The sequence below is a fragment of the Trachypithecus francoisi genome, unplaced genomic scaffold (genome assembly GCF_009764315.1).
Source record: "Trachypithecus francoisi isolate TF-2019V2 unplaced genomic scaffold, Tfra_2.0 Lachesis_group3, whole genome shotgun sequence".
NCBI classification, from domain to species: Eukaryota; Metazoa; Chordata; class Mammalia; order Primates; family Cercopithecidae; genus Trachypithecus; species Trachypithecus francoisi.
In genome coordinates this window covers 38556316-38577820 of record NW_022681468.1, presented here as the reverse complement: position 1 = coordinate 38577820, position 21505 = coordinate 38556316, and the positions used below count along the sequence as shown (strand labels likewise).

The window sequence follows — 21505 nt, the reverse complement described above, 5'->3', positions numbered from 1 at the left end:
TAATCAGATGAAACTGCTTCTCCTCGGGTTGTCCCTCGCGGGCCGGGCATCCCCTCAGCCACCCATGGGGCACCCTTCGCCTCCTTCGGGGGATGGGGGATCGGCTTGATCCGGACCTCAGAAAGTGTCTGCCTTCTGCCTTTCCGAGCAAAGGGCCCTCTGCCTCGTCGTTGCCTTAGCGAGGACTGGCTGCAGCCTGCGGCCGGGGGATCCAGCTCTTTTTACTTGAGAGGGCAGGATTCCCCTACTCGGGCTCCTCTCCCCCTCCTTTCTGGGAACCCCCACCCCGGTGGAGCGTCCCGAGGCTGGTGAGGAGCGCACTTTTCCCGGGTCGCGTTTCCCTCCGTCGCGAAAGCCGTGTGTGCTCTGCATGTCTGATTCCGTTGCGCTGAATTTGGTTAATATCCGTCAGTTCGGCGATCGGCAGTGGCTGCAGGGCATGACTTCCAAGATGAACGGCTAGCCGATTTGTAGGGGTTTCTGCTGTGGTTCTGTAGTTGGCAAGGTTTATGTGTAATTGAGTGGCGTGGCGGGGGTTAAAGAACTATATTTGGAATCTGAGGGCTTAGTTTAGAGTGAAGGAAGTCCAAGACTCAGTGATGTGATTTCGGAAAAAGAAGCAATGTGGACGGGAATCCTAGTGTTTCCCTTACTTCTTTTTAAAAAAATTTTTTTTAACTGCCAAATTCTGACAGGTCGAGACGGTGCTCGAGAAGGGACTAAATTGAGTAAGACTTGCTTTTATTATTAGGTAGGAAAAAAAGGTCTGAGGCTGCCGGCAGATACTGAGTGCAAAGCTTAATTTAGTTGCTGAATTTTATGAAAAGGTGATATCCAAAGCCCCCTTTTCTCTCTTTTAAGTAAAGGATTACCTTTCCCTGGTATTCTTTCCGTATATCGATGGTGATTAATTGAATTTTCCTAATCAAAAGACCCTTTGGTAGTGAAACTAGTCTAAACCAATTGCAGAAAAGGGAACCCCCAAATCAGAAAGGTACGCTGTTCTGTTCTTTTGGTCCTGAAACTGTTTGGTTATGTGAAGATTCAGTTGTATTTCAGAATTCCTGGAGCTGACATTGCCAATTTTCGAATAATCTAATGATGGGATATGAAAGTGTATGTCCTTTATCTACCCTCAACTTGCACTTTAAATTCTAGCCATTCTTTAACAATTAATAGAGTAGTGAGAAACCAAAATATGTCAGTTGTCTGTGGAAATAAAAAAGGCCGTAGATGTTTAAAAGTTAAACCGTAGAGATATTTTTAAAATAAACATTTCTGCTTAAGCTTTCCATTAAATAATCGTTTCATTTAACGAATCATCTTAGCTTTGTGAAGTGACATAGCAGGTAGGTGTTGTACAGACTGCTTTGAAAGATGCAGCCCTCATCTCGTGTCCCTACAGTCTGATATGGATAACATTGATAGGCAAACAACTCAAGAAACATTGCTTGTAATTATTGTGCAAAACTTTTCTAAATACATTTCCTATGAGTTTGGGGTTAACTGCAAAAGAAATTCCATATTCAGATGGATTAGGAGCAAATATGACTACCTGAAGGGAGAATTTAATACATTTGCTAGAGTCAAGAAGAAACTGGCAATTTTAAGGGGAGTTGAAAGTCAGCTGCCACTTTATAAATAAATATGTAGTTGATGATGAGGCTCCTGAGCAGAATAAAAATGTAATATAAAGGCCTTGAAAAGCTCAAGTGGAATAGGTAGGTGGCATAGGTAAAATGTCAGAGAGAAGATAACATTAACATTGACAGTGGAATTAAAGACAATCAGGGGAAGCTATCATGAGAATGAGGTACAGTAGTCTAGGGGGAAAAGTCTAGGGCCAGGAACAAGGATGTAGCTGAAGGAATGAAAAGGCAACTACAAATTTGGAAAAAGTGATAATAGAGGAAAGTAGGTTTTGATGATAACATGTATATTTGAAGTCAGAAATAACAGGCTTTTTCTTGAAAAGTTATTGATACAGATATTGTCTACTGTGATAGAGAGGAAAGAAAACTGATTTTTCTCAAGTCTGTAACTAGTGGGTTTCATTATCAACAGCTTAATTTCTGTGGTCTTGCCTGATATATGATTTTGAGGAAAGAACTTAGAAAAATGAAGCTGTGCTATGCAAATTTGTGTATTCTAGAACTTCAGGTTTTGCAGTTTACTATGTAGAATTATTCTTTACTGAACTCAAGTATTGTGATTTCATACTTAAGAAAGTTGAGTTGAACTGTAGTTTTTGTAAATTATAATTTGTGGCTCTCTTAAAAGGTGGAGGGCCTCTTTTAGAAAATCTCCTTGGCATGCTTCATAATACTAATTTTAAGTATTTTATCTACATCTGTTTTACAAATATAGTGGAAAGTGTGATCTACCCACACACACATTTTACAATATGTTACTTAGTATTTTGTGAAATCATATTGTCATTTCTAAAGTTTTTAATTGACTTCTTTGTGACATTTTTTATTACTTGTTGAAAGATACTTGTTCTCTGAAACTTTTCATCCATTAGATGTTTTTGTTATCTTCATTTCAGTTATGAATTTGGCAAATTTAATACATAGTCTGTTGAGACTTCTCATCAAATAAATTAATTGTATTAGGTTTATGAAAGAATAATGGTAGAAAGGGAAATATTTAGCAGAAGCATTTTTTGCTTCATTATTTTGAATTATTAAGCACTTGAAAATGAGATTATGATAATTAATGTAACACGGATATTCTAGTTATACTAATTTTTTTAAATCAGGAAAATGAGAACATGTATGTATGTAAAATAGGCTGTATGTGGAAACATTTTATGTTGAATGTTACTGTCCATCTCTAAGAACAATATCTTTGTTCAAAACTGTCTTATGTTGACTTGACAGAAATGAAAGTCACATGGTATTTGGTGACCTAAGGTCTAGTTTGAAATATTTCTGTGTCTAATGTTCTCTATTTCTATTACTATTTATAGAAGAGACTAAAGGTAATGTGGTAATGAGTAACATGAAGCAAATGAACAAGTATCTACTACTACAAAACTAGAAACAAGATGTGGTGCAGATGTAGAATTTTTTTCTAACAGCTTTAGTAGTAATTATACTTAAAGTCAATCTTACTAGCTACACAGCAGACTTACTATATCTGGAATGTGTCACTCTTCATATACTTTTTTTCTATTTTGAAAGAAGCTGTTTGTCAGAGCAGCATATTAGTTTTACCACTGTGAAAAGCTCTACAGAAACGTTACCAGGAAAATAATGACTACATGTATGTATATCATGTAGAATCATGTAGATTATCCCATTGGCTGCTTGATATCATATTAGTTAGCTACAGCTAATGTTTGATACCAAGGCACTTAGCCAAAGATGATAATCCATTACCTAAATTGTCACTAATAGTGGCATGAATGAGAAAAAGGTACAAATTTTTGGGAAAGAGCATTTTTAAAAATCATATTTTTGCTGTAGTAATATACATTTTAATTGCACTAACGTGTTGATTTGAACTCAGTAAGAGATATTGGAACAAATAGACTAGGTACTAGAGATTAGTTAAAAGACTAATTGTAAATTAGAACATCAAAATATTACAGTAGCATGTAGGGAGTATTTCAGTTATTCATAAATGAAGTCATTCAGAATATTCAAAAAAAAGTTTAAGCCAAGCAGATGCTACCCTTATAACTCTGTAATTGTTGAAACATTTACATTTTTACGTTCTTGAAACCTATTCAGGTATATTATGTGTCAGTATTATTTCCTGAAAAGCCCATTTATTGATAAGGATATATACATATATCTGTTTTGAGAATAGATGTCATTAAGTAGGCAAATTACTATTAAAGCCTACTAAGTGGAATTGTGTGTTCTGGCAAACTTAGCTGTTTTTTTCCAGATGTGTTTTTAATATAGATCTATACAACTTGAAAGGAATCCTATTTCTTGAACTAGATTGTTATTTTGTGAATTTTTTGTTGGAAGCAATGTATTAGAGAATTAAATGTTTAGTCAAAGTAGGAAAATGTTAAATTAAATTCTAATGAATGTACTTAGTACTATTATCATTGGTCAAAGACTTGAAAAAGTATTAGTTACTATACAAGAAGAATTTTAGCTATATTAAAAACACATGTGACGATTTGACTTCAAAGTGAATATACTTAATACTATCATCACTGACCAAAGATTTGAAAAAGTCTTAGTTGCTATACAATTAGAGTTTTAAATATATTAAAAACACATAAGACTATTTGACTTCAAACAGGCATTTGGTGGAAAATCAATAGTATGTTTTTAGGGAGGAAGTGATGAATAAGAGTCTATTTTTACTCTTACTGGTGATAGATTCGTAAGTTGAACAGAGTGTTTTTAAAAACAATCAGTAAAATAGATAAAATCTATTACTGTTTCTGTAAATAGGATTGAAGAATAATGAAGCATATTTGGAATTTGAAATGTATAAAAAAAAAAAACCTGAAAAAGAAAGTAGTGAAACCACAAAGGATTTCTTCCTTCACATCTGGGCAGAGAAGATAAATACCAAGGAAGAAGAAAAGATTGTTTAACCTACTTAAAAGTAATTGGTACTGTAGTTAATATGAATGGCATGTAATCTTACTTTCATTAAAAATTTTTTTTGAGTGATCTCTCAAAAAGGAAATGTTTAATGAAGTATTGCTAAGTAGAAGTTCTATCCAGGTTCTTTAATGAATTTATAAACTAAATGGTATTTCATCAATTAATTTTAACTAAGTAGAGCTTCTTGAAAATTTTGTGTTTAAACACACCCAACAATTTTAACAGTAGCTTTGTCAGTATTTATACATTTTGAAAGAGTGTAATTGGGTTTAAAAAGAATTCTTAATTTGGAAAATAAAGCAGCAAGGGAATGAAATATGATGAAGGAATTGTCACCATAATTGGGGCATTCTTCTCAAACTGAAGTACATGACATTGTGTCAAGGGATACTATAAGGCTTAGAATCTAAGCCATGGAAACAAACATAATAATTTTTTAAGTACCAATTTTACTTGATGGTATTAATTTAAATAACTTTAATGAGAAGATAATCATGAGTAAATTAGGCACAAAGTATAGAATTTATGTGAGGCTTTAAGATGAAATTAGAAACTTCAAAGAAATTTCAAGCGAACCCATTATATTTCAAGTGAGCTCCAGATCTCATCATTCTTCTGTATTATTGGCACTTTGTGGCAAAAAATTTAAGGAGCACTGGATCATAGAAAGAACACTGTAAGAACTATGTTCTCATACTATTTTGGCTAGTAAAGTTTTGTAACCTTCAGTGTGTTATGTAACCCTCTCTCAGCTTTTCTTACCACTAAAATGAAGAAATTGGTTTCTAAGATCACTTCAAGGCTCTCATGGCAATATATGTTTCTATCTTTTAGCATTCTGACCAGCAGGAAGGAGAAATATAGGATATTAGACCTAATTAATTTTTTTCTGTCTTTGTAATGGGAACGATTATAGGGGAGGGTAGGTTATATGTAAAAATGCAAGAGAATAAGAAATAGAAGAATGATCAAAGAAGGAAAATACTTAATTTTTTATTTAGAAATTTTTGTGACAATCTTTCTGTTATTAGCAGTCTTATACTTAGGTTTCAGACACAGCTCAGGACTCACTTTGTCAATAAAATATTTCCTAGGAATTATTCTCTTCAATGATATCTTTGTTTTCCTTACCGTGTTTATAAATGTTGTCTATACCCTGTAATCATCTATATGTGGGAGGCTGCATGGTGTAGCTTAAAAAGGATAGAACTTTGGAGTCAGATAGACTTGGATTTCAGACCCTCATTAGCCCTTTATTTTGGGAAGTCATTTAACCTCTCTGAATTTCAGTTTTCTCCTCCAAAATAAAGATGACAATACCTACTTTACACAGTTTTCAGAACTAATAGAGGTAACACATATGAAAATGCCTAGCATTTTCAGATGAGATACTCAGTCATTTTTGGTTCCTTCCTCTTTGTATGTTGCTTTGGGAGCAACTTGCCACAGTTTCTTGTATACATGTCTTATTCAAAGTAGATTTTAAAGTTCTTGAGACATGTGGTTATGTTCTTTACTTCTTTTGTGCCCTTTTATCATAGCATCTATTAATGAAGTAACTGGCTAGAAGGTGTTTAATAAAAAACTGGGTGGTATGAAATTTATATAGTACCTTAGGAAACATTTAAGTAAACCAGAACTTGGCTATTATTACTAAAAGGATAGTTTAGGGTAGGTGGAGTGAGGTTGAATAGTTTTTAAAAGGTATGTTTTTATGGTAACAGGATGATATTTATAATGATGTGTGTTTGAGATGTTTTAGAGTATTTAATTTTGTATATTGCTTTAATTGGGTATCATTTGTGGGAGGATTATTTTAGAGTAATGAAATTTGATGTCTTAAAAACTAAAAATTGGAAATTATAGGTAAAAAAAATTCTGAAAATGCTGTTATGTCGATTCTGGTGATCAAAATGACACAGAAGTCAAAAGTTATGCCTCTTCTCCCACTTTCAAGATAAGCACATTTTACCACAGTTTCCTTACCTTTAAATGGGGGTAAGTATGTTTACCTTGATGAACCCATCAAGGTAAACATAATGTATTCAGTATTCAACACCTACTATGTACCAAGGCCCTGTGGTAAGTGAGGGATACAATAGTGATTAAGACAGTTCAATCTTTCTTGTCTTGAAGCATATATTGTAGCACTACCATGAAAACATTATTCGGTCAAGTTGGGTATTGACACATTAATGCTTCATTTATGTTTCATTTCAAGGAATAAAGTGCTTTTATATTTTATTTTTAAAATAGATAACAAGTACAAGCACCAAAACTGTTTTTATGTCAAGCCATTTTTTTGATACAAAATTTTTGTTTTTTTTTTTTGAGACCGACTCACTCTGTCACCCAGGCTGGCAATAGTGGTGCGATCTCAGCTTGCTGCAACCTCTGCCTCCCAGGTTCAAGCGATTCTCCCGCCTCAGCCTCCCAAGTAGCTGGGATTACAGGCGCCTGCCACCATGTCTGGCTATTTTTTTTTTGGTATTTTTAGTAGAGACAGAGTTTTACCATGTTGGCCAGGCTGGTTTTGAACTCCTGAGCTCAAGTGATCTGCCTGCCTCGGCCTCCCAAAGTGCTGGGATTACAGGTGTGAGCCACCGTGCCTGGTCAGCAATTATATTTCTGTATTCTCTTCTGAATATCTGTTACTGTGACGTGATAGTATGTTTCCATAACGTATGTGCTTTTCAGGTTTTACCCACTTCACCTTCCTCTTCCGGTTTTGAATCTACTATATCCTTGGGAACCACATAAACTTGCCAAGAATTATTTGTGATATTACATCCGGTTAGATTTGAAGTAAGGGTCTAAAAGCATGTATTTTCACTTTTGGGTTCAGGGCATCAGAAAATGAGTGGGTATTACTATAATAAATAGCTTTATTTATTTCTTTGTATAGTGCTTCACGATTTCAGGATCATGGCTAAATGTGTCTGCCTGATGCTCCAAATGTTAATAAAAATCCAGAAATTTATGAGTGAAACAGATTAAGTGCAGTTTGAATGCTAAGTAAAAATGAAATGTTTCCTTTAATTATTTCTTGTTCTTTTAAAAAACACATTAATGTGCACTCAAAATTAATAATCTTTAAAGTCTAATTAGTGGTTAAGAACTGTTGGATATCTTATAAATAAGAAACTGAGCCGGGTGCGGTGGCTCACACCTGTAATTCCAGCACTTTGGGAGGCCGAGGTGGGCGGATCACGAGGTCAGGAGATCGAGACCATCCTGGCCAACATGGTGAAACCCCGTCTCTAGTAAAAATACAAACTTTAGGCAGGTGTGGTGGTGTGCACCTGTAATCCCAGCTACTTGGGAGGCTGAGGCAGGAGAATCACTTGAACCCGTGAGGCAGAGATTGTAGTGAGCCGAGATTGTGCCACTGCACTCTAGCCTGGTGACAGAGTAAGACTCCGTCTCAAAAACAAAATAAAACAAAAACAAACAAACAAACAAAAAACAAAAAAAAAAAAAAAAGAAGAAGAAACTGAATAGAGTAAAAATACTATTTTCAGACGTATAAAGATGAAGAAACATTTACAGGGTGGTGCCCACCCCCTCTTCACTTTCACCTAAGAGTCTATAGAGAACATTTTGATTATAGTCTAAACTGAAACGATTATGCTTTCATAAAATTAATGTCCACATTGTAGAAGTTACATTTGAATTAAACTGCAAGTGGGCACTACCCAAAGCAATCTACAGATTCAATGCAGTCCTATCAGTGACATTCTGTACCAATGACATTCTTCACAGAAATAGGAAAAAAAAAGTTAAAATATGTATGGAACCATAAATGACCTGGAATAGCCAAAGCAATCCTGAACAAAAAGAACAGAGCTGGAGACATCATACTATCAGACTTTAAAATATACTACAAAGTGATAGTAACCAGAACAGCATGGTACTGGTGTAAAAGCAGACAAATAGACCAAAGGAACAGAGTAAGAACCCAGAAATTAATCCTGATATCTACAGCCAACTGAGTTTTGAGAAAGGTCCCAGGAACACTTGCTGATCAAAGGACAATATCTTTAAGAATTGTTTCTGGGAAAAAGGATATCTGTATGCAGAAGAATGAAACTAGAGCTGCACCTCTTATTCTGTATAAAAATTAACCCAAAATAAATCAAAGACCTACATGTAAGACAGGAAACTATGGAACTGCTAGAAGAAAACATAGGGGAAATGTTTCAGGACATTGGTCTGGGAAAAAATATTATAAATAAGACCTCAAAAGCACAGGCAAAAAAAGCAAAAATAAGTGGATTATAGCAACCTAAAAAGCTTTTGTACAGCAAAGGAAATAACCAACAAAGTGAAAGACAGCCTACAGAATGGGAGAAAATATTTGCAAACTGTTCATCTGACAGGGGATTAATATCTAGGATATACAAGGAACTCAAACATCTTAACAGCCAAAAAATAAAAAATTAAAAAACCCAGAAAAAACAAAAAACCCACAAAAAACCCAATCTGATTTAAAAAAAGGTGGGATATTTCTCAAAAGAAGACATACAAATGGCCAAAAAATATATTAAACAATGTTCAGCATCATTAATCATCAGGAAAATGCTAATCAAAACCACAGTGAGGTATTATCTTACCCCAATTAGGATCACTATTATAAAAAAGGCAAAGAATGACAAATGCTGCCAAGGATGTAGAGAAAAGGACCTCTTATATACTGTTGATAAGAATGCAAACAAGTACAGCCACTATGGAGAATGGTATAGAGGTTCTTTAAAGGACTACAGATAGAACTACCATATGATCCATCAGTTTTGCTACTCGGCATTTACCCAAGGAAAAGGAAATCAGTATATGGAAGAGACATGTGTACCATATTTATTGCAGCACTATTCACAATAGCTAAGATAAAGACTCAGTCTAGGTGTCCAACAGCAGATGAATGGACAAAGAAAATGTGATATATATACATAATGGAATACTGTTCAGCCATAAAGAATGAAATCCTGTCATTTATGGCAACATGGATGGAACTGGAGGATGTTATATTAAGGGAAATAAGCCAGGAATGGAAAGTTAAACACTGCATGTCCTCACTATTGTGTGGAAATTAATAAAAGTTGGTTTCATAGAAGTAAAGTAGAACAGAGGATACTAGAGACTGGGAAGAGTCAGGTGAAAGGGATACAGGGAGAGATTTGTTATGGGATACAAAATTACAGCTAGATTGGAGAAATAAATTCTTGTCTTGTATAGCATTGTAGGGTGACTATAGTTAACAGTAATATACAGTTTCAAATAGCTAGAAGGAGGATGTTGAATGTTCCCAACACAAAGAAATGATAAATATTCGAGATGATGGATATATTAATTATTCTAATCTGATCACCATACATTATATGTATTGAGACATCACTGTGTACCTCATAAATATGTAGAATTATTGTATGTCAATATAAAATATAAAAGAACATTTTAAAAATTGCAAATAAGAAAGCTCCTAAATTCTTATGTCATTCTTTTAATTAGTTTAAAAAATTTATTAAAGTGTATTTATGTGTTATAAAGAAGGTAAAAACATAGAAAGGTAAAATGGGAAATTAAGCCTCATCACATTACTTCTCTAGTTTCTCTCTAGTGTTAACCACTTAAAAAATCTTTTTGTTTATTCTTTTGTGTACAGTCATATATTTGATGTATTTGAATATGTGTATGTGTGTCATACAATACATCAGAGTTTGCAAACTGATGGACCACTGGCCCTATTTGACCAATGTTTCATTGGCCCCCTATTGTATTTTAGAAAAAGTATTTGTTTCTAACACTTGAAAAAAGATATTTCATATAAAATCCCTGTTTTTTTTTTGCTTCTTAAGATTCAGCAACACACAACATGTTTCTCAGATAATAGTTGTTTAGAGTTCCTGTCCGCATAAGATAGGACATGCGTTCTCCAGGTTCCCACAGTTTCTGTTTAATATGTGTTGGCTGCCTGACCTTGGTAGGCATTTTAGATTGTGGTTCTTGCTCATACATAGTATTTTGCACTTTCTTCCTTCACTCCCTAACTCTGTAGCATATTTTGGACATCTTTTCATACTAGTGAAAATAATAGTAGTTAACTTTATTGAGAGCCTATGAAGTGTAAAATACCTTCTAGAGCCTGTTACAGAACCTGTTAATTCATTTAATCCTCATAATAATATGTTAGTGTTATCACCATTTTACAGTTGAGGAAATTGTCGCAGAGAGAGATTAAGTAACTTGCTCAAGTTAGTGCAGTAAACGAACAGGCTGCAAATTGAATCTATGTAATCTGTCTGTAGAATGTAAGCTCTTTACTACATTGTACTCCTTGGCATGTCAGAATTATTTCATAGAGATCTTCAAAGATGTTTATATATATCTTCCACTTTAATGGGTCTATCTTATTGCATTGTAGGTTATGCTATATTTAATTAGTCCTTAATTGATGGACATCGAGGTTTCTAATTTTTCACTGAGACAAATGTTGTAGATAATAATATTATACATTTATCATTACATGTTTATAAGTTTTTTATAATGTAAGATTACTATATGTAAAATTTTGGGATCAAGGGTGTATTAACTTAAAAATTTTAATAGATAATTTACTTGCCAATAAAGATGTATTAATTAATATTCCCACCTTCATTGGGTATTAGCTTTTTAGCTTTACAAGTTCTTTTGAATGTATCTCTTGAGTTACACAGGAGCCTTTTATTAGGATTCTTTATTGCAAATGATAGTTACTGAGATCAAAATTAGCTTAAGTGAAGAGGGAAACTTACATAGCTGTAGATTACAGAGGAGGAGCAGATCTAAGGGACTCAAATAATGCGATCGGGAAGCAATGTAATCATGGACTCTTACTCTCCATTTCAGTGCCCTGTTTTCTGAGTATGTTGCAGGCTGGCTTTCTTCTTATAGTCAGAATTGTGAGGTTATAGAGGAGGATTAGATTGAGAAGTTATAGTAATAGACAATTTCATGTTTTCCCCTTCCCAATTAGTGAGTCCAGAGGAAATATTTCCTTTTTTTTTTAACTTTTATTTTAGGTTCAAGGGTACATGTGCAGGTTTGTTATATAGGTAAACTCGTGTCAAAGGGGTTGTTGTACAGATTATTTCATCACCTAGGTACAAAGCCTGGTACCCAATAGTTATTTTTCCTGCTTATCCGATAACTCTTTCCACCCCCTACCCTCAAGTAGGCCCCAGTGTCTGTCCTTCCCTTCTTTGTGTCCATGAGTTCTTTTAGCTCCCACTTATAAGTGAGAACATCTGGTATTTGATTTTCTGTTCCTACATTAGTTTGTTGAGGATAATGGCCTCCAGTTCCATCCATGTTCCCACAGAAGACATGATCTCATTTTTTTTTTTTATGACTGAATAGTATTCCATGGTGTATGTATACAAACCACATTTCCTTTATCCAATTTGCCATTGAAGGGCATTTAGGTTGATTCCATGCTATTGTGAATAGTGGTGCAGTGAACATTCATGTGTATGTGTCTTTATGGTAGAATGATTTCTATTTCTCTGGGTATATACCCAGTAATGGAATTGCTGGTTAAACGGTAGTCAGAGGAAATTTTTTTTTCTCCTGACATTTGTATATAAACTTCCGGGATGCTCCTTCACCTGGCATGACTCACATGTCAATTTTGGAGCTCATCGTAACCAGGAGGTTGAGGCCTCATTGGCCAGGTCTGTATCACATGTCCATCCTTGGGAGTGGGATACGAAATAGGTAACCTCACCAGAATCACATAGAGAGGATGTCTTAGTGTGGGCTGCTATAACAAAATACCTTAGACTGGGTAATTTATAAATAACAGAAATTTATTTCTTACAATTCTAGAGGTCGGGAAGTCAAAGATCAAGGCACTAGCAGATCTGGTCTGGTGGGGGCGTGTTCCTCAGGGACAATGCCTTCTTAACTGTGGCTTCTAGCTATGTCCATATATGTTGGAAGGGCAAGAGGGCTCCCTGAAGCCTCTTTTATGAGGGCACTAATCCCATTTATGAGGGTGGACCCTTTTGGACCTAATCTCCTCCAAAGGTTCTACTTCTTTAAGACTATCACAGGGTGGGGTGGGGTAGAGGGTCAGGTTTCAACATGTGAATTTTGGAGGGGGACACACACATGCACACCACAGCAGAGGGAACAAGGGAAGTCTTTAAAAGGAGAGGAGTTTCTGTCACTAAAAGGGGAAAAGTGTGCTGAGCAAGCAGACAACTTCTTTTGTAGAGGTTCACTGAAGTCTTGATGTCTTTTTGCTTCATTCTTTTTTTCCCTAAGAATATAATTCATTATATCAGTCACTGTTTCTTCTTTTTCCTGCTTCTGCCATGAAAATGCTCCTCTGGCAGATAGTTTCAAATTAGAATTGGAATAAGTTAGGGTGTGACAATCAGTGGCTTAAACCCAGGCCCCTATGATGTCAAGGGTGGTTAATTTATGTATCAGGAGAACTCACAATGATTGACCTCCACTTTTTTGTACTCTATATCAGAATGGTTCTCTAAGGACATTTTAGAGTAGTAATACACACATAATTGAAATATTTTACCCATTTTTTAAAAGAGCCCTTTATGTTGCTTTATTTTGAATTTATGATCATCTATGGGTCTTAGTCTTTTTTTCTACAAATGTTGCCTCCCAGTGTTTCCTAAATTTTGTTCTGGCAACACTTTCCTATTCTGTTCTGGGAGATGTTATAGTATGTATTATATGAAAATGCTTTTACATGATTAAATAAATGTGGAAAGGGCTACATAATGTATCCCTCCATTTGGAGATTCACAGTATATGAAGACATATTGAAGATGTGAGTAATAATTGTGGAACCTCTTAACCTTTGTTTAGTCTAGTGCTTCCAAATTTGTTTGAAAACTGAACAATTTTTCAAGATACACCTGAGTTCTGTTCAACACCTTTTTAGGAAATGGTAGTCTCTCCTCTGCAGATGATCTCTTGGAAATCTGTGTATGATTTTTATATTTATTCTTTTACTTTTTTTGCTGTAGAAATAATGGCTTTTCTACAGTTATCTCTATTGTGAAAATTATTTTACCCTGGATTTACCTTTATAATATATGTACATATATTTATTTTTTTCCTAATCACCACCTCTTTTTTTCTTTGTCCTTTTTTTCATGTTAAAATGTTGACTGAATATATTCTTATTTGATTCTAAAAATTTATGATAGCAGAGACTAGAAACTGACCAGTCTTGATTCTGTTACCACTATGTGGGGAAAGAACACTGGATGAAATTCTATTTTGGATTTTTTTCAGTGGGAGTTCAGTATCATTTTTTGTAAAATGGAAAGTTGAGTAGATGATCTCTAAAATCCCCTTCACCTCTAAAATTTTATTAATCCCAAATCTGAGGAACATGCCTCATGTTTACCATTCCATCATTGCTGAAATCTATTAGTGACAGCAAAATTATTGATCTGAAGTGTTTTCCTTCAAACAGGAAAAATTATTAGAAAAAGACACAGACATTCATAACAAGTGTAAATGAAAATGTCTGTTACTTCCACTGCACAGTATGTGCAATTTTATTTCATTCAATATCACATGCTACAGAGGTTCAAATTGCTAAATATATAGACCTTAGAAAAAATTCTATGAACTTAAGTGTAATGACACATTCCCACAATCAAGCTTAGAAGAATAATTGTGACTTAGGGGTATTTGAGGTATTACCTTTTTCTTTTTGAATTTAAAATGTGTTGCTACACTAGAGATCTGAAAAACAACAACTTAACACTCCCTCCAAAATAGTTATTATTTTGCTATTATATATTTAAAATAAAGCTGTTGTAAAATAAGACACAATACCTTTGATGAACAATATTATGTTTTAAGTTCATACAGATACTCAGAATAGTAGGTGGGCTCTGGATTAGACCACCTGGGTTTATACCTAAGTGAAGTTTTTAGAGTTACTTCTCTAAGCTTTAGTTTTTTTCACCTGTAAAATGGAAAATAATACTGATATGCCTGCCTTAGAGGATGGTTGTGATAAGTGAGACAATGAAGTAAACTTTTAATGAGTGTGTCCACATACTAAATATTCATGAAATGTTTATTGTGTATTATAATAAATTTGAATATAATTATCTTAATAAACACGGCAACAGAAGCAACCTGTACGACTTTTGGGTATCTGACCTCAATCTTGGTGTATCCCCATGCCCTTTTCCCACTATTTTATCTTATTTTAGGAACATAATTAAAGTTCAATACTGAACTGGGGTTCTGCTTGATCTAAATTCTTGTTTTCCAGCTTAAGTTTTGGGCAGTTAGAAGAAGCTATTTGTAGTGTGGTAACTAACAGCAAGAATTTGAGATTTTTAAGATATAGGTTTAAAGTAAAGTATGTACAGAAAACTGCCTCTGATAGTCTCTAAGGCTTGTTAAGACCTGTGGAGAAAATTCACATACATATATGTGGGTACTATGGTTATGGAATACTATAACCATAGTTAAAAAGTAAAAAAGTTCTTAACTTTTTACTATAGTTACTATAACTATAGTTACTATAACCATATGGTTATGGGATACTATAACCATATGGTTATGGGATACTATAACCATATGGTTATGGGATACTATAACCATAGTTAAAAAGTTAAAGTACTCTAGTTAAAAAGGTGTTTTGAAAGTTTGAAATGTTATGCAAATTGGGCAGTAATGCAGGGTGGTAAAGTGATAATAAAATAAAGTATTTACATAGATGATTGTTGATTTGTAGTAGAGGAACTTTAAATTGGTAGATGAGAACCTTATGTGTTTGAGGTTAAATAGACAATGATTTGGGGCATAAGGGAAATAAATATTATGTATAAAAGGGAAAAGATACTTTTAGAACTATCAGATGCCAAAAGAGAGAATCAATCAAATTTAGATCATTGCCAACGATAAGTTTTGGTAGAAAAGTTTGGGAATCATTAATTTACATTTTTTAAAAAAAATTATTGTTATACTTTAAGTTCTGGAGTACCTGTGCAGAACATGCAGGTTTGTTACATAGATATACACGTGCCATGGTGGTTTGCTGTACCCATCAACCTGTCATCTACATTAGGTATTTCTCCTAATGCTATCCCTCCCCTAGCTCCTCAGCCCCCGACAGGCTCCAGTGTATGATGTTCCCCTCCTTGTGTCCATGTGTTCTCATTCTTCAACTCCCACTTATGAGTGAGAACATACGGTGTTTGGTTTTCTGTACTTGTGTTAGTTTGCTGAGAATGACAGTTTCCAGCTTCATCCATGTCCCTGGAAAGGACATGAACTCATCCTTTTTTTATGGCTGCATCGTATTCCACTGTGTATATGTGCCAACTTCTCTTTATCCAGTCTATCATTGATGGGCATTTGGGTTGGTTCCAAGTCTTTGCTATTGTGAACAATGCCGCAGTAAACATACCTGTGCGTGTGTCTTTATAGTAGCATGATTTATAATCCTTTGGGTATATATCCAGTAATAGGATTGCTGGGTCACGTGGTATTTCTGGTTCTAGATCCTTGAGGAATTGCCACAGTGTCTTCTACAATGGTTGAACTAATTTACACACCCACCAAGAATGTAAAAGTGTTCCTATAATTCTCTACATCCTCTCCAGCATCTGTTGTTTCCTGACTTAATGATCTCCATTCTAACTGGCGTGAGACGGTATCACATTGTGGTTTTTATTTGCATTTCTCTAATGACCAGTGATGATGAGCTTTTTTTCATATGTGTGTTGGCTGCATAAATGTCTTCTTTTGAGAAGTGTCTGTTCATATCCTTCACCCACTTTTTGATGGGGTTGTTTGTTTTTTTCTTGTAAATTTATTTAAGTTCTTTGTAGATTCTGGATTATTAGCCCTTTGTCAGATGGATAGATTGCAAAAATTTTCTCCCATTCTGTAGGTTGTCTGATCACTCTGATGATAGTTTCTTTTGCTGTGCAGAAGCTCTTTAGTTTAATTAGATCTAATTTGTCAATTTTGGTTTTTGTTGCCATTGCTTTTGGTGTTTTAGTCATGAAGTTTTTGCCCATGCCTGTGTCCTGAATGGTATTGCCTAGGTTTTCTTCTACGGTTTTTATGGTATTAGGTCTTACATTTAAGTATTTAATCCATCTTGAGTTAATTTTTGTATAAGGTGTAAGGAAGGGGCCCCGTTTCACTTTCATGCATACGGATAGCCAGTTTTCCCAACACCATTTATTAAATAGGGAATCCTTTCCCCATTTCTTGTTTTTGTCAGGTTTGTCAAAAATAAGATGGTTGTAGATGTGTGATGTTATTTCTGAGGCCTCTGTTCTGTTCCATTGGTTTATATATCTGTTTTGGTACCAGTACCATGCTGTTTTGGTTAATGTAGCCTTGTAGTATAGTTTGAAGTCAGGTAGTATGATGCCTCCAGCTTTGTTCTTTTTGCTTAGGATGTCTTGGCTATGTGGGCTCTTTGGTTCCATATGAAATTTAAAGCAGTTTTTTTTTTTTTTTTTAAATTCTGTGAAGAAAGTCAATGGTAGCTTGATAGGGCTAGCATTGAATGTATAAATTACTTCGGGCAGCATGGCCATTTTCACAATATTGATTCTTCCTATCCATGAACATGGAATGTTTTTCCATTTCATTGTGTCCTCTCTTATTTACTTAAGCAGTGGTTTGCAGTTCTCCTTAAAGAGATCCTTCATGTCCCTTGTAAGTTGTATTCCTAGGTATTTTATTCTCTTTGTATCAGTTGTGAATGGGAGTTCACTCATGATTTGGTTGGTTGTCTGTTATTGTTGTATAGGAATGTTTGTGATTTTTGCACATTGATTTTGTATCCTGAGAGTTTGCTGAAGTTGCTTATCAGCTTAAGGAGATTTTGGGCTGAGACGATGGGGTTTTCTAAATATACAATCATGCTATCTGCAAACGGAGACAATTTGACTTCCTCTTCCTATTTGAATACCTTTATTTCTTTCTCTTGCCTGATTGCCCTGGCCAGAAGTTCCAATACTATGTTGAATAGGAGTGGTGAGAGAGGGCATCCATGTCTTGTGCCGGTTTTCAAAGGGAATGCTGCCAGTTTTTGCCCATTCTGTATGATACTGGCTGTGGGTTTGTCATAAATAGCTCTTATTACTTAGAGATACGTTTCATCAATATCTAGTTTATTGAGAGTTTTTGGCATGAAGGGGTGTTGAATTTTGTTGAAGGCCTTTTCTGCATCTACTGAGATAATCATGTGGTTTTCGTCATTGCTCCGGTTTATGTGATAGATTACATTTATTGATTTGCATGTGTTGAACCAGTGTTGCATCCCAGGGATGAAGCTGACTTGATGGTGGTGGAAAAGCTTTCTGATGTGCTGCTGGATTTGGTTTGCCAGTATTTTATCGAGGATTTTTGCATTGATGTTCATCAGGGATATTGGCCTGAAATTTTCTTTTTTTGTTGTGTCTCTGCCAGGTTTTGGTATCAGGATGATGCTGTCCTCATAAAATGAGTTAGGGAGGATTCCCTCTTTTTCTGTTGTTTGGAATAGTTTCAAAAGGAATGATACCAGCTCCTCTTCGTACTCTGGTAGAATTCAGCTGTGAATCCTTCTGGTCCTGGACTTTTTTTGGTTAGTAGGCTATTAATTACTGCCTCAATTTCAGAACTTGTTACTGGTCTATTCAGGGATTCCACTTCTTCTTGGCTTAGACTTGGGAAGGTATATGTATCCAGGAATTTATCCATTTCTTCTAGATTTTCTAGTTTGTGTAGAGGTGTTTATAGTATTCTCTGATGGTAGGTTGTATTTCTATGGGATCAGTGGTGATATCCCCTTTATCCCCTATTTGATTCTTCTTTCTTTTCTTCTTTATTAGTCTGGCTAGTGTTTTATCTATTTTGTTGATCTTTCAAAAAAAAAAAAACACACACAAAAACAGCTTCTGGATTCATTGATTTTTTTGAAGGGATTTTCGTGTATGTATCTCCTTCACTTCTGCTCTGAGCTTAGTTATTTCTTGTTTTCTGCTAGCTTTTAAATTTGTTTGCTCTTGCTTCTGTAGTTCTTTTAATTGTGATGTTAGGGTGTCGATTTTAGATCTTTCCTGCTTTCTTTTGTGGACATTTAGTGCTATAAATTTCTTTTTTTTTTTTTTGAGACGGAGTGTCGCTCTGTCGCCCAGGCTGGAGTGCAGTGGCCAGATCTCAGCTCACTGCAAGCTCCGCCTCCCGGGTTTACGCCATTCTCCTGCCTCAGCCTCCCGAGTAGCTGGGATTACAGGCGCCCGCCACCTCGCCCGGCTAGTTTTTTGTATTTTTTAGTAGAGACGGGGTTTCACCATGTTAGCCAGGATGGTCTCGATCTCCTGACCTCGTGATCCGCCCGTCTCGGCCTCCCAAAGTGCTGGGATTACAGGCTTGAGCCACCGCGCCCGGCCTATAAATTTCACTCTGAACAATGCTTTAGCTGTGTCCCAGAGATTCTGGTACATTGTGTCTTTGTTCTCATTGGTTTCAAATAACTTATTTATTTCTGCCTTAATTTCATTATTTACCCAGTAGTCACTCAGGAGCAGGTTGTTCAGTTTCCATGTAGTTGTGTGGTTTTGAGTGAATTTCTTAATTCTGAGTTCTAATTTGATTGCACTTTGGTCTGAAGACTGTTTGTTATGATTTCTATTTTTTTGCATTTGCTGAGCAGTGTTTTACTTCCAATTTATATGCTCAATTTTAGAATAAATGTGATGTGGTCCTGAGAACAATGTATATTCTGTTGGTTTGGGGTGGAGAGTTCTGTAGATGTCTATTAGGTCTGCTTGATCCAGAGCTGAGTTCAAGTCCTGAATAACCTTGTTAATTTTCTGTCTGGTTGATCTGTCTGATATTGACAGTGGGGTGTTAAAGTCTCCCACTATTATTGTGTGGGAGTGTAAGTCTCTTTGTAGGTCTCTATGAACTTGCATTATGAATCTGGGTGCGCCTGTATTGGGTGCATATATATTTAGGATAGTTAGTTTTTCTTTTGTATTGATCCCTTTACCATTATGTAATGTCTTGCTTTGTCTCTTTTGATCTGTGTTGGTTTAAAGTCTATTTTATCAAAGACTAGGATTGCCACTCATGCTTTTTTTTTGCTTTCCATTTGCTTGGTAAATATTCCTTTATCCCTTTATTTTTAGTCTATGTATGTCTTTGCATGTGAGATGGGTCTCCTGAATACAGCACACCGGTGGGTCTTGACTCTATCCAATTTGGCAGTCTGTGTCTTTTAATGGGGGCATTTAGCCCATTTACCTTTAAGGTAAATATTGTTATGTGTGAATCTGATCCTGTCATTATGATGCTAGCTGGTTATTTTGCCCATTAGTTGATGCAGTTTCTTCATAGTGTCAATGGTTTTTACAATTTGGTGTGTTTTTGCAGTGGCTGGTACTGGTTGTTCCTTTCCATGTTTAGTACTTCCTTCAGGAGCTCTAGTAAGGCAGGCCTCGTGGTGACAAAATCTCTCAGCATTTGCGTGTCTGTAAAGGATTTTATTTCTCCTTCGCTTATGAAGCTTAGTTTGGCCACATATGTAATTCTGGGTTTAAAATTCTTTTCTGTAAGAATGTTGACTATTGGCCCCCACTGTCTTTTGGCTTGTACGATTTCTACTGAGAGATCCGCTGATGGCCTTCCTTTGTGGATAACTGGACCTTTCTCTCTGGCTGCCCTTAACATTTTTCCTTCATTTCAGCCTTGGTGAATCTGTCGATTATGTGTCTTGGGGTTGCTCTTTTCTAGTAGTCTGTTTATGGTGTTCTCTGTATTTCCTGAATTTGAATGTTGGCCTGTCTTGCTAGGTTGAGGAAGTTCTCCTGGATAATATCCTGAAGAATATTTTCCAACTTTGTTCCATTCTCTCCGTCACTTTCATATACACCAATCAAATGTAGGTTTGGTCTTTGTTCACATAGTCCCATATTTCTTGGAGGCTTTGTTTGTTCCTTTTCATTTTTTTTCTAATCTTGTCTTCATGCTTTATTTCATTAAGTTGATCTTCAATCTCTGATATCATTTCTTCCGCTTGATCAATTCAGCTGTTGATACTTGTGTATGCTTTACGAAGTTCTTGTGCTGTGTTTTCCTGCTCCATCAGGTCATTTATGTTCTTCTCTAAACTGGTTATTCTAGTTAGCAATTCATCTATCCTTTTTTTAAGGTTCTTAGCTTCCTTGCATTGGATTAGAACATGCTCCTTCAGCTTGGAGGAGTTTGTTATTACCCACCTTCTGAAGCCTACTTTTGTCAATTCATCAGACTCATTCTCTGTCAAGTTTTGTTCCCTTGCTTGCCAGGAGTTGTGATCCTTTGGAGGAGAAGAGACATTCTGGTTTTTGGAATTTTCAGCATTTTTGTGCTGCTTTCTCCCTATCTTCGTGGATTTATCTACCTTTGTTCTTTGATGCTGGTGACTTTTGGAAGGGGTCTCTGAGTGGACGTCCTTTTTGTTAATGTTGGTTCTATTCCCTTCTGTTTGTTAGTTTTCCTTCTAACAGGCCCCTCTGCTGCAGGTCTGCTCTAGTTTGCTGGAGGTCCACTTCAGACCCTGTTTGCCTAGGTATCACCAATGGAAGCTGCAGAACAGTAGAGATTGCTGCCTCTTCCTTCCTCTGGAAGCTTTGTTCCAGAGGGGCACCTGCCAGATGCCAGCCGGGGCTCTCCTGTATCAGGTGTCTGTGGACCCCTGCTGGGAGGTGTCTCCCAATCAGGAGGCATGGGGGTCAGGGACCCACTTGAGGAGGCAGTCTGTCCCTTAGCAGAGCTTGAGTACTATGCTCGGGGATCTGCTGCTCTCTTTAGAGCTGGCAGGCAGGAACGTTGAAGTCTGCTGAAGCTGTGCCCACAGCCACCCCTTCTCCTAGGTACTCTGTCTCAGGGTGATGGAGGTT

General features: G+C 35.9%; 1 protein-coding gene across 14 annotated transcripts in view; it reads left to right on the top strand.

The window, feature by feature from the left end:
* GPHN (gephyrin) overlaps positions 1-21505 on the top strand; it is a 791686-nt gene that overhangs the window by 1802 nt on the left and 768379 nt on the right. The window lies entirely within an intron of this gene.